This window comes from Lacerta agilis, chromosome Z (genome assembly GCF_009819535.1).
Source record: "Lacerta agilis isolate rLacAgi1 chromosome Z, rLacAgi1.pri, whole genome shotgun sequence".
Taxonomy (NCBI): domain Eukaryota; kingdom Metazoa; phylum Chordata; class Lepidosauria; order Squamata; family Lacertidae; genus Lacerta; species Lacerta agilis.
In genome coordinates, this window is record NC_046331.1 from 22,497,441 (window position 1) to 22,511,939 (window position 14,499).

The 14,499-nt window shown below is 43.6% G+C and overlaps 1 long non-coding RNA gene across 1 annotated transcript; it reads right to left on the reverse strand.

Annotated features, from left to right (window-relative positions):
* Window positions 1-8,830: 8,830 nt before the first annotated feature.
* On the reverse strand, window positions 8,831-12,632 carry LOC117040207. Its single transcript, XR_004425827.1, has 3 exons — window positions 12,589-12,632; window positions 10,970-11,062; window positions 8,831-8,960 (listed from the first exon to the last, which is right to left on the reverse strand). It is a non-coding gene; the product is annotated as an uncharacterized LOC117040207 (long non-coding RNA).
* Between the last annotated feature and the right edge of the window lie 1,867 nt (window positions 12,633-14,499).

Consider the following 14,499-nt stretch of genomic DNA (forward strand, 5'->3'; position numbering starts at 1 on the left):
TCAGACCTTGTGGGGGGCCGGACTATTTTTTTTGGGGGGGATGAATGAATTCCTATGCCCCACAAATAACCAGGAGATGCATTTTAAATAAAAGGACACATTTTACTCATGTAAAAACATGCTAATTCCTGGACTGTCCGCGGGCCAGATTGAGAAGGCAATTGGGCCGCATCCGGCCCCCGGGCCTTAGTTTGGGGACCCCTGGTGTAGAGAGTTTAGCCAGGGATAGCCAGCATGCACAATGATCAGGGAAGATGAGAGCTGCAGTCCCAACATCATGTGGAGGTCACAACATTCTCTACCCATGGCTTAGGCAGGATTGAACTAGATGGGCCAGTAGTCTTGTTCAGTATAACACAGCTTCCTATCTTTCTATCTGGCTTGACAGAGCCAAGATGTGCTATTTCTGAAGACAAATGAGAAAGGTTTGATGGTGCTCTTGTAAAAGTGGGCATGTTCTTTGCATTTCATAAAAGGGAAACAGAATAATGCAGAGAGTGGTGGCTTCCAATGGCATCCGTTAGCATTCAGTACCTTTGAAAAGCAGGTATCAGTTTTTCTGGAATCCTCATAAATTAAATCAGCCACAGAACCCGGATGGAAAGGGTTGCATATTCCCTCAGTACTAATTTTGCGCAACCTTCATGTATCTCCAGCCACATCTGCTTCTCATGTGATTTCCAGCATAATTGTAAGGCAATTTTTTTTTAAAAAAAAAAAAAGCCCTGTGGGCTTCTCTTTGACTCTTCTTTGTGGCATGACCAGCACTAAATTTGGCCACATGATACATTCCTATCAAAACAAAGCCCCTTCATTTTAGTTGCATTGGAACAGGCAGAAATACCAAGGTTTGCATATCCTGATGCAAATGTAATGGGAATGCTAAGCACCCTTGCATGTAGGGCAGTGTGGTCCAATGTGCAGGACAAGGGCCACATGCAGCCCTTGAGGCCTTTTTTGGTGGACCTCTGCAACATTTGATGCCCTGCTCCTAGCTCTCACACTGCCTTCTCAGAGCTGGATAAGTGAGGTGCTGGTCTTTGGGAAGGAGGAAGGAGGGTTCTGACAGGGTCCTTGAGAGCTCTTGCCTCCTTCCCAAAGACTTTATTCCACAATACAACGTTCTGATATGATAGCTGGCTTCAAATATCACATGGATGATGGAAAAAGCCCGCTCACATTTTCTAGGAAATTGAGCCAAGACTTTAACTGTCCAAGCTGCAGGAATAGCCTTCTTTTCAAAATGTTTATTTTCCATCAATCCATGCTCAGGTTTCTTGGTTAAAATGGCTTTGGAAGGATGGCATAGACATAACCTCCCAGCTCCTGAGAAGCACAAACCTATAACTTTTGATATTCTAAAGCAGATTTGGAAAAAGCTGCCGGCTATTTGCTGGTCCCGCTTTGAGTATAGGCTCTTCAGGGCAGCATATTCTGCGGCATTCTTTGGAGCACTAAGAGTGGAGGAATGCGTCTGAGCAAAACAGACCGGGCCAGGCGAGACAGCAGCCTGGAGCTGTGTGATATTGCTGTTACCCAGGGGTCAGCAAACTTTTTCATCAGGGGGCCGGTCTACAGTCCCTCAGACCTTGTGGGGGGCCAGACTATATTTTGGAAAATATAAATACCCTGCAAGCCAGTCCCGCAGCTGCCTCCGGACTTGGAGGAGGAATGCACTCTGCATGCGCTCAGGAGCATGTCTCGGTACTGCCTGCTCACCGGCGTTGTTGACAAGCAGCAGCAGCTCCACCGGCCTGTCCCCACGGAGCTCCCAGACAGCATGCACCACGTGCTGCGGCCTGTTGTCCGAGGCCAGGTCGGTGGGTAGGCCACGCATGTGGAGCGCTAGGCAGGCAGTGTGCAGCTCACCCTCCAGCTGCTCCAGCGCGGCCACTGAGTGCGCCAACAGCAGCAGTGCCGAGCTGGGCACCAGGCACACCAAGCTCTGGCTGAAGTCCCATGACACACCCGTCACAACGCCCACACCCACCACCCACCCGCCTGCCTCTCCATCCATGGCCATACCAGGTTTACCTCAGCGCGTGGGCGACAGGGCTTCGGATTGGCTGCAGGAACTTTCTGCAGCCAATCTGAAGCTGTGCCAGTGTTGCTGCCCACCCAGAAGCTGTGCCAGCGATCCGGAAGTCAGTCCCTGCACGTTGAGGTGTCCGCAGCGTGCGGGGACTGACCGAGCAGGCAGCAGGGTAGGAATTATTTTATTTTTTATTTTGCATTAACACCCAGGCATCCAAAACAGACCAGCTAGCCAAGGGTGCTGCCATCTCCCTCCCCACATTTGGGAGTGCTGGCCCATGCCCTGTTAAGGACGTTAGGTGATTTCTGCAGCTGCGCCCCAATGTTCAAGGCCCCCTTTTCATTCATGAAGATGGACCCCTCCCCTGTCAGGCATCAATTCTCTAGGGTCTTGCGTAAGGCAGTTGCCGGGTGTGGCCTGCAAGCACAACAGTTTGCCATGCATTCATTCAGAATTGGGGCAGCAACCATTGCCTGGAGCTTGGGTGCCTCTGCTGAGGACATAAAGACCATGGGCAGATGGCAGTTGGAGGCCTACAAGAGGTATATACGTGGTCAGAAACAATACCTTACACACTACTCTGCTCCAATTTCATTCCAGGGTCATCTAGCAAGAACATTTGGATATGCTGGCACAGTATTGTGCTTTGGGCACAGATTCAGTCCATCACCACTGGCTTGGGAGCTGCGCTCAGCCTTCCAGTGGAGTTCCTGATTCATTGGCTGGGCCGCCAGGGCATGAAATGGCAAGAGTTTATGCCCTTGATCATGGTGAGAATCGAGTCACAAGGGCCCCCATACACCTTGATCATCCATTTGGGGAAAAGCGATTTGGGCCAACGTAAGGGAATTAACATGGGCTATAATCGAAGACTTTCAGATGCTGCACAACTTGTACTCCACCATATGCCTTGGCTGGTCCGATATGCTTGAGTGACGTCAATGGCGAAACCCTGACCCAGTGGGAGTCAACCGCATTCGGGGGGAAAGGCTAACCGTGCAATTAGGTACTGCATATTGCAGTGGGGTGGCTGGGTGATTCAGCACCCCAATATTACATTCTTGGAAGAGACTCTGTTTAGGCCTGATGGCATGCACCTTTCCTCCACAGGAAATGATATTTGGTTAGCGGACACTGTAGCAGGTATCAGGCTTGGATGCAGATGTAAGTTGTTTGGCATTAAGCATTTTCCTCAACTGGCGGTTGGGCATCAGGGCAATCTTTTGTCTTGGATGGAGGGGTGGTTGTAGCCTCCGCCAGCCCCTCCGAACGCTGGGGTATCCTGTTAAAGGGATCCAGGGGGGAGTGATCATGTCTGTGTGCCCAGGCAGGGCCAGGGCCAATGGTGCTCCCCCTGCGGGGGTCACCCTATTTGATGTAAGTTTTTGGAACCCTCCACCTGGATTGACCTATGCATCACTTCCGGTGGGCAGGCTGGAAGTATATTGATTGATTGATTGATTGATTGATTTGCAAATAAATAAAAGGAAAACAAAGAATCTGATTAATAAGATTAAAATGGAAGGAAAAGTAACAGATAATCCAAAAGAAATTAGGAAACAATTTATAAAATATTTTACAGATTTATACCGTGCAGGACTAGAAAAGAAAGCTGAAATTGAAAGATATTTAAGACAAAGTGCCCAAAATTCCAAATGAAAAATTAACAATATTAAATGCACCTATTAATATTACAGGGATCTCAGATGCCATTAAACAAGCTAAAATAGGTAAAGCACCAGGACCAGATGGATTAACAGTGAAATATTATTTTTAAAAAATTGCAAAACTATCTAATTCAACCCCTACAAAATGTTATGAATCAAATTATAAATGCAGGACAAATACCAAAAACTTGGAAAGAAGCCTTTAATTCCAAAGCAAGGAACAGACTTGGAGGAGGTTAAAATTAAAGATCAATTTCATTTTTAAATAATGATTATAAATTATTCGCAAATATACTAGCTAACAGAATGAAAGGCATCTTGCTAGAAATAATTCATCAAGATCAATCAGGATTTCTTCCAGGAAGACAGATGAAAGATAACATAAGGAATATAATAGATATAACTGAATATTTAGAGGTAACGAATGAAAAACAGGCGGCCATGATGTTCTTTCCCCAGCATTGACTGTATGAGAATCTAGGAGCTGGAGCATCAGTAGAACAAACAAACTTTCAGAGCAACCAAATCAGTTCTTTTTCTTTCTTTCTTGTCTCTTAAAAAAAAAAATCACAACAATTAGCTCTCTGTTTTTATTTTATCTCATTGATGATCACAGAGGCTCCTTCTTCAGCTTAGTTATTGAGTAGATTAGGGCTTCCCCCATTAACAGAAGCTCTGTTATACAGCAAAATGCACAAAATAAGAATTGTTGCACATGCTGCTTTTTGTTCATTCCTGGTGTTTCACTCTTTGAGATTGCTCAGCAATATGCTTCCTGATTCTTCTTCAGACGCCAGAGCTGCCAAAATCAATATATAAAACAGCAACAGTAACATGTAAGGCCTAGTGAGTGGACATTTTACAGCCTTGTTCCCCAGAGACTTCATTAGGTTCCTTTGCCACTAAAAGACAGGAGCTACTGACTGCCCAGCTGCCTGGGGAAATAGATGCTCCACCCAGTATTGACCAAAATGTCTTGTACTATGTGGCGCTGGTTGCTAGGTAACATGCACCAAGGTGTGGGACTCTCCCCCACGATCACCATTAGAGAACAATAGATGCTGGAACAGCAGTTCTCCATCCAAACAATGTGTATGAAAATGCATACCAATATATAAGCAGACAGTGTGCATCGAAAGTGTATGATAATGGCATTATATTAGATAAAACAGCTTCCAGAAATGGAGATGGTACCATTGATGTGGAACTTCAGGTGCAGGGCTCCATTGGAACTCTCCCCAGGCAGTGCCCCGTCCCCAACCAGACTTGTCAGTGTGGTCCTAATTCCCACTCTTTTCAAGTGCTTTTGCATGACTGGAATGTATTATCAAATGGTGATGTTGCCTCTTGATTGCCTGGACGAAGATGTGGGGGGTGTGGGTGTGTGTGGGTGTGTGTCTGTGTCTGTGAACCTTAAACTTTTGCTTGGCTGGAATGCAGCTTACTATGCAAAGGCAAGAATCACATCTCTTGTTCCACCTGCATTCGGCCCCTGGTCCCACCCACCCATTTTCATGTGGCCCCCAGAAGGTGTTCAGAAGGGATTTGACTCCTGGGCTGGAGAAAGTGCAGCACTTTCCACTACTTCTCATGGGAGTATGTTATGGACTGGGTGTCTCTTAATAGATAAGTAGAAAGCAGACCCAAACACTTACTTGCACTCCTTAGGTCGTATTCAACATAGAATTAAGTGGATTGTTTCCCTCTCCTCCCCTTGTGTATCCACTAAATCTGTTCTGGGCTTTTCACCAACTCTCTGGAGCAGATTTGGGGGTGGCATGAGGCACACGTGAGGGAAGGAGAGGGGAGAAACCACAAGGCACTAGTGCTAATCCAATTTAATTGAATACCGTCCCTTGTCCTTTTATTGACAGTCCACATATTAAAATAATTGGGGACAGATTTTAGACAGAAAGTGAAGAGTGACCTATTCTCTTTGAAGAAATGCTACCTGCCACATATGGTAGGCACAGTTGCCATATTGTATTTAAGGTACTTGATAACTCAAGAGAAGGTCTTTTCTGCACATTTTTTAAAAACCATCAAGAAAGATAGACCGATTTACAATATGGCAAAATTCAAAAGAGCAAAGACACTTTTCACTACTCCCCAAATGCCACATTATCCAAAAATACTACTTTTACAATTGTGAGGGTCAAGTTCATCAACAAGATAAGATTCTCAGTGAAAAGATGTTAGAAGGAAACAATACTAATTGAGCCGCTGTTATTACATTCAGCGTTTTTGGTGGTCTGAAGATCCAGACTCAAAACACAATGGTAAAGGTGATAACAAGATGAAGGGAAGTGGCACATCCCTGCAATGGCAGTTGTTCTGTCACAATAGGAGACAAACTTTTAGGGAAGGTGCTCTAGCCTTTTGATCATTTTAGGTATCTTGGATAGAGATAATGTTTTCTGACTTTTGCATGGCTGGCATGTAGCCTAGGAAGTGACTTGCGTTGAATCAGACCGCTAGGTCCATGAAGCTTGGAACTTTCTTCATGGATTCACAGTGGATCTCTAGAATTTCAGGAAGGGGGCATTCCCAGCCCCCCCAGGAGATACCCCATGACTGCACTGTCAGTTTGCATTTCTTAGTACAGAAAGTATTGATCTGATGTGTAGAGGTCTTTCCTATTTGGATTCTAGAAGGTTTCTTCTCTTTGTGAAAGAAAGGTTTCTTTCTATCTGGAGGAAACAGGAAGAAGGTTTTCGTTTGGGTTATTTCTGCTGGGAAGCTGAGCTACAGCTGGCTTAAACTGGTTCAAGATCGTGCTGACTATAATAGTAAGACCAGGACAGCCTGGGTCTCTCTCTCTCTCTCTCTCTCTCTCTCTCTCTCTCTCTCTCTCTCTCTCTCTCTCTCCCCCCCCCCCCAATGTTCTGTTTTCTGTATGCTGTAGTGTTAAGTTTTAGTCTTGTTATAAGTTTTTGTAAGTTTTATTGTAATTGCTGCAACTGGATTTTTTATGGACTGTGCAAATCCTGAATGTACTGGATTAGTGACCATTATGTTCATTTGCAGGGGATGCAGGTGGCACTGTGGAATAAACCACAGAGCCTAGGGCTTGCCTATCGGAAGGTTGCCGGTTCGAATCCCCCTGATGGGGTGAGCTCCCGTTTCTCGGTTGCAGCTCCTGCCAACCTAGCAGTTCAAAAGCACATCAAAGTGCAAGTAGATAAATAGGAACCGCTCCGGCGGGAAGGTAAACAGCGTTTCCGTGCGCTGCTCTGGTTTCGCCAGAAGCGGCTTAGTCATGCTGGCCACATGACCCAGAAAAACTGTCTGCGGACAAACGTTGGCTCCCTCGGCCAGTAAAGCGAGATGAGCGCCGCAACCCCAGAGTCGTTCGCGACTGGAACTTAATTGTCAGGGATCCTTTACCTTTACCTTTTTATGTTTGTTTGTCTTCAGTAGCAAGTAAAAGCTCAGCTGCATGAAGTACAATTGCCTCTGCTTTATTTTTGGGAACTCTGCTACGTGTTTGAGTTTTTTCCTCCCCAGAAGAAGCATGGAAGGCAAGAGCTATGGCCCTTCAATACAAAGATGCTCTGGACACTTTTGCCTCAGGCCACACCCACTTTTGTGTGATTGGCTGCAGAGAAACCACGAAGAACTGAGAATTCCTTTAAGATTATTTTTTAAAAAATTATTCAAGCTTTAATCGCAGCTTTTTTTTCTTTCTTTTTTGGATTTTACATATCGTGCATTTTTGCAATTGTGATTGTGTTAAATGTCTCACAGTGTCATGAAAGACGGCATATAAATTTGCCAATTAAAAATAAATAGATTAAAATAAAATTGAACACATTTCTGTCTTTGATGTTTTTAATTGGTTTTGATGGGTTTTCAATACAATTAAATGACTGACAGTATAATTGATACGCCATTTTGTTACATCTCTAGGGATGTGATCCAGTTGGTTTTCTTTCCAAATGGGATTGTTTTACAAATTTGAGCCATATTTGCAGTCACACACAACCCCAGGGATTTTACTCATTCATCCGGGCATGGAGCTGTGGAAGAAAAGAGATAATGTCTCATAGGAAGATGTGGAATTGGGACCAGGGAGCAGAAACCTGGCAACTAGCTAATAGGGATACTCTAGCTGTATGGACACCTCAGCACTAATAGACACACTGATTCCTTCATACTCTTTCCTTGTAGAGAAGATGCCCTAGCCATTTGATCATTTTAGGTGTTCTTTCTGTACAATGAAAGTTGGCTTAAAAGAACCAGCAACACTTTCACCATTAATTCACAGGCAGTGTTGGCACCACAGCTGAAGCCGAAGCCCACACAGGAGTAGGAGGCCCATTGTAAGACCTTGCCGGTTCTACTGCTGGCTTTTCACCTGCACTCTGCAAGTGGGTGAGTAGCAAAAGGAGCAAGGAGAAGAAAGACAACGTCCATTGCACACCTCCGCCACACTGATTGGATCCAGAGCGAGAAGCAAGCAAATGAGCAGCAGGACTAATGGTGCAGAAGAGGTAGGCCCATTTAGGAAGGGGAGCACATAGAGAGCGTGTTGCTCAAGACACCCTAGAGCCAGAAGACACCCTAGAGCCAACACAGCTTACACTGCTGAGAGAAACTAACGTAACAAACGCTATAGCCTGGGACCAGGATATATTGAGAGATGCACTTCCCGTTTTAAGCTGTTTGTGCTTGATCAGATCAATGGCTGCACCTCTGCTCTCTGATCTACCTCAGTCAGATGCCTGATTGAGGTAAAGGAGGCGGGTCTTTTATATTCAAGTAACCTGACTGTGGAATGCCCTGCTGGACAGATCTCCCTGAACCCATCGTCTGTTGCTTCTATCAGGGCTATTCAAATTCACCTGTTCCATTAGACATACTACTCTTCATCAGGCAATGACTGATGCAATTGAGGTTTTTTAAAATATATATTTTTATCTGCCTTTCCTTTATTTGGTTGTGCTGTTTTTATATATGTTGTTTAATGCTATTTTCCTTAACTTAATCTAATTTGTGTTCCATAAAGAAGGAAGGAAGGAAGGAAGGAAGGAAGGAAGGAAGGAGAGAAAGAAAGAAAGAAAGAAAGAAAGAAAGAAAGAAAGAAAGAAAGAAAGAAAGAAAGTGCACCATTATTTACCCCAAACTGAGAAATAATAGATGACAACTGCTCTTACCAGATCTGTGTAGATAGATAATCTTGTCCGTTGGCAAATCCAGAGATTCGGCGACAGCCTTGTATATGTCTATTATGTCAGCTGATGGTTCTGGTTCCCTAGCTTCAGACCCCCCAAAAGATGTCACATTAAGAATTAGGATGAGGAAAGGGAGGGGGAAGGAACAGACATATTTTGGATTGGGAGCACATAGCTAAAGAGGTATAAGATAAATCCTTATTAGCTGCTATCATGATTAAGTGAAAGATTAATAAATTTTCAACAAACATAGTGAGAATCTAGTGAGCTTCATAACATGCAGCTTTCTGAACAAAGCTCTCAGAAAGCCATTCAGGTTATTTATCCTGCAATGTTAATCTGTTATAACCTTGGTTTGAGTACACAAAACCTGCATAATCCTGAAACCAATCATTCGTTGTTGGGAGTAGTATTATTATGACCTACCATAAATGAATGGAAACTAGAAACATTCCTAGGGTAAAAGAGTATGCCTTTATGCAGAAAACATGTCTGACAAAATGTAATGGTATCTAACCCCAGTTTCAGGGACCTGTTTTTATAAGTAGTCTTGCATGTTGTAATTCTATCAATGCTTAATTGTTTTTTAATGATGGCTTTTTCTATGTTTTTTCTTACTTTTAATTTGTAAGCCACCTTGAGTCTCTGTCAGGGAAAAATGTGAGGGCATAATTAATTAATTAATTAATTAAAGCATGGGATTCACCACCAAAAGGATGGCCAGCCTTAAAAAGGGAACATAAAAAAGGTAAAGGGACCCCTGACGATTAGGTCCAGTCGCAGACGACTGGGGTTGCAGCTCTCATCTCACTTTACTGGCCGAGGGAGCCGGCGTACAGCTTCCAGGTCATATGGCCAGCATGACTTAGCCGCTTCTGGCGAAGCCAGAGCAGCGCACAAAAATGCCGTTTACCTTCCCGCCGGAGCAGTACCTATTTATCTACTTGCACTTTGATGTGCTTTCGAACTGCTAGGTTGGCAGGAGCAGGGACCGAGCAATGGGAGCTCACCCCATCATGGGGATTTGAACCGCCAACCTTCTGATCGGCAAAGCCCTAGGCTCTGTGGTTTAACCCACAGCGCCACCCGCTGTGGACATGGACAGCCTTAAAAGGGGAACAGGCCAATAGAAAGTACCATTTAACCAAACCTTAACAATGGAGACACAACGTATAATAGCGCATAAATCTGTTCTAAAATATCTAGCTGTGGTGGCTGAATATATCTTTCAAATGCTAACTGTACCACAGCAGTAAAATACAAAGGGCTGCTCACAACCTTGAAATCCGGAAGATGCAGACAATGTGCAGCAGGCATATTTCTGAAAACAGGTCAGATATATTTTAATTCATAAAATCTTCAAAGGCATATAGTTTATGAATGGCTTCTGCTTGTGCATGAAGCCAATTCATATAATGTATTATGCTGCTGCATATTCAGAATTTGAGAATAGTGATCTGAAGCTCTTTTGTAATGCAGCAGTGCCCAAGCGCCTGCAACTCACATTGATTTAAGATGACGCTCAGTCCATCTTAAGTCCTGGATCTGCTCAAAAAGTTTGGCTGTGTTCTCCATGTCATTTTTCTCTAGAGGTCATAGAATCATAGAACTGTCAGGTTGGAAGGGACCCTAAGGATCATCTAGTCCAAGCCCCTGCAATGCAGAAATGTGCAGGTGTCCCATACAGGGATTGAATCTGCAACCTTGGCATTATCACCAACACACTCTAACCAACTGAGCTATGGATAATGTTTTGTAACAATAAGGGCTAATGAGTAGTACTAGCTGAAGCACTGGATCAGCTCCACGGCTTCAAGCAAGTTCCATTTTCTTAGGTTTCAGCTCATACATTTCATTCTTTTTAAAGAAGAACTTGGGAGAAAGTGATTTTAGTGGAAATGAAGAAAGAGACATATTTTCCTCTCCCCAACAAATTCATTTCCAGTTCAGATTGTACTTCAGTGAGTGGAACATCTCTGGTGGATTTAAAGAAAAATAACCACTGTATATTTTTAGTTGGCAGGTATACCTGACACATCCAATAGCACACACGCACCAGTGCACTCCCCCCCCCCATCCACAATGGCACATACTGAAAAGATGAAGGGCCTTCATTACTGATGTGTCAACGAGAACCATGTGATAACTGCTGTAATCTGCTTTCACGAAATAAAAGGTGCTCTGCCCTAGATGTGAAAAAGAACCACACAAAAAATCATTTAAGGGTACATATATCACTTTTCTCTATACAGTTGCTAGATCTGAAAAGTATGTAGCCTTTTGACTAAATAGAAACCTTATGAGTTAAATCTAATCCCCAATTAATGCAAACCCTTTGGAACAATTAAAACTTATGATGGAGTATTAAAGCTCCAAAACTGAAATATAAAACGAACTTACTTTGTTCAATTCCCAACAAGTTATTTTATATACTCATTTTAACCATATGAACACCTATTGATATTTATTTATTTATTTATTCATAAAAATTGTATATTACAATTTTATAAAACAAATAGCGAAACAGTTTACCACATTTTTTCTAATATGTAGTTAGACTCACTGAACACACTGCACTCAAGCATATGTATGTTTACACCAAATACAGTGGCACCTCGGGTTACATACGCTTCAGGTTACATACACTTCAGGTTATATACTCCGCTAACCCAGAAATAACACTTCAGGTTAAGAACTTTGCTTCAGGATAAGAACAGAAATCTTGCTATGGCGGCGCAGCGGCAGTGGGGGGGGGGCGCCATTAGCCAAAGTGGTGCTTCAGGTTAAGAACAGTTTCAGGTTAAGAACAGACCTCCGGAACGAATTACCGGTAAGTACGTAACCAGAGGTACTACTGGTTACCGGTAAGTACGTAACCGAATTACCGGTAAGTACGTAACCAGAGGTACTACTTGGGTAAGTCCTTTGCCCAAGTGAAAAACAAGTAAGGACATTTGTATGTTGCCCAGCTAACTGTTCCAAACCAAACCCTCTAAACAATGAAAATTGTACAAGAAGTTATTTAAAAGTAGGCAAAACAAGACTGCATGCAAGATGAATGATATACATAAATAACTGGGATCTCATTGACTACATTCTGTTTCATGCTTCAGAAGAACAAAATGGCACAGCCTCATTTGATTTTTCAAAACTGCATTGATCTATGTTCATTTAAAATAGTGTAATACAATAAATAACTTCACCCATTTGAATGTCCAGGGCAGCCATTTAAAGTATGGGCCTCAAGAAGGGCATTCAAGATGTATAGCTGCGCTGGAAGCCCCTCCCACTTTATATCCTTTGGAGTAGTATGGTCCCATGAAGAACTGGTTCTACCCCCACCCCTGCATATGGGCAAAGACTTCATGCCATGTTTGGTTTGGTTTTAGTTTTTAAACGTTTTATCACTTTTTGCAGCATCCACAAAATGTTACTGGAATCAAAATGGCAGCAATCCTCTCTCCCCATTGAATCCATATTTATCACTTCTCAGAGGAAATCCAAAGTTTAAAAAGTCTCTTGCCTACAATCTATATGTGATTATCTCAAGGACCCAGCTGCAATATTAAGCCCCCATTAGGAAGCCCTAACTGGTGGGGAGGGAGGTAGAGAGAGCAGAGGTGGTTTGAGAACAGATTGGTTTCCCATGGAGGTAGGTAAAATATTATAATTTCCCTCCAGCCTAAGGGAGGAATGAACCACTTGCAGTTACCTTTTGTATATATTCCAGGCTGCTCACCCGGAGTCAATCGACTCACTATCTTTTTGCATTCGTTATCTCTGTCAGGGGGGGAAATATATAAGATCAGTAAAGTGTCTGCAGCAGCAAACATCCTCCCACCCTATCCATGCCTGAACCAACTGAAATTCTGGTCTGGGGAAGTCTTGTGAGTCTATGTAGGGAAATCCTTGCCAATCCAGTGCCCTCCCAATGTTCTAGACTAAACTTCACCAGCTCCAGCCAACATGGCTGCATGAAACAGAAACTAATAAGAACATGACTGGACTGGTTGGGGTTGATAGGGACTGTAGTCCAAAACATCTAGAGGGCATCAGGTGTTTCTTGACTATGAAGCTCCGAGATGGTTCCACTGCAAATGGAATGCTCCTGAGTGTTCTTGCTACCTTTGGGCTAAGTTCTTGGGGTTTGGGTGTCTGGTAGAGCGTGAGAGTCCAGAGCACTTATATTTCAAGTGATGAGTCAATAAGTCCAATCCAAAGTGGGAAATTGCTGGGCAGGACCCTGGATAACTTTTCTGGGGCATGTTTGCCCAGAGTTCTCTCAGAATCAGGTATTACCCCAGCATCATGCTGATGCCTTCTGAGGTCTTATTATGACAGGCTGGTCTGATAGCTCTTGAGAAGGTGTGGAGCCGACAGACAGTGTACTGTACATTATCTAAAGGCCTGTTGCCCTATTCTGCATCTGCTTGCTCTTACAGTAAAGAGGTGAGAAGGACAGCCTAGGAAGTGTGTGTTCTGACATCACATCCTCTGACCTGGAGGGTCAAGGGGGGTGCCTCCAACTCCCCAGGTATTGATTCCTTGCCCAACCTGATGGGCAACACAAGTAGCTGCCTGGGGAATAGTGTTCTGGAGATTGTGATGGCTAATGGGGAACCCCGCACAGAAAACATTTTGCCATCAAAATGTAAAGAGAAGGATTTAGGGGTGGGAGGAAGGTGGGTGAACATATCTTCTTTCAACATGCATAATATTCTGTCCCTACAAACTTGCAGAATTGCAGCTGTCCAGACTCTAGAATTTTAGTGATTATCCCACTTCAAAAAGTGTATTCATGAATCTTCAAGCACAAAGAAAGGTGCTTCCAAGAGAACTTACTGATAAGCATCTGTTACATAAACCATGTCTCCATTGTTTTCAGGCTCCACTGTAATAAGACGTCTGTTGTAATGTGTTGGTTCACCTTTAGCTATTGCCAGTGCAATGAGATTCCATCTTCCAGCCAACTAGAAAGAGAAGTTGGTATAGTTTGTTTTTTTCAGAAATGCATCCAAGGGAATTATCATCTTTCCACTCGCATCAGTCCAGGCAGCAATGCCCACTCTGTTTTTCCCCCCTTTTCCTTAAGGCACCTCAACTAGTGTAAGATACCTTAGCTTGGAAAAATCAGAGGATACAAACGAAACTGTCTCACATAGCTTATGACCTTCTTGGATCCTCTGTGCAAAGGGGAAATGGTGTCACTGATGTGGTGGTGGCCTCTTTTTAGGATTTATGTATTTTTCAGCCATGGCAATAAAGGGAATTTTTACAGCTCTCCAACCAGAGGTAGGTAAGGGCCGTGTTATCAGTCAGCTAGCCCTGTGAGGGCCACATGGCAGTGCTGGGTGTCACCTCTCTCTCTCTCTCTCTCTCTCTCTCTCTCTCTCTCTGTCATGTGTGTGTGTGTGTGTGTGTGTGTGTCCAGCACACATACACACAGCACCACAATTTCAGTCTCCCCCCCTCTCTCTATCACACAGTTTACAGCTACTGGAAATCTGGTCTTTTTCTCTTCCCAGAAAAAATGTGTGAGAAGTGTAAAACTGTGTTTCTACTCTTCTTCGTCACAGCACTTTAACCCTTCATATTATAGATAGGTTTTGCTTTGTTTCAGTTG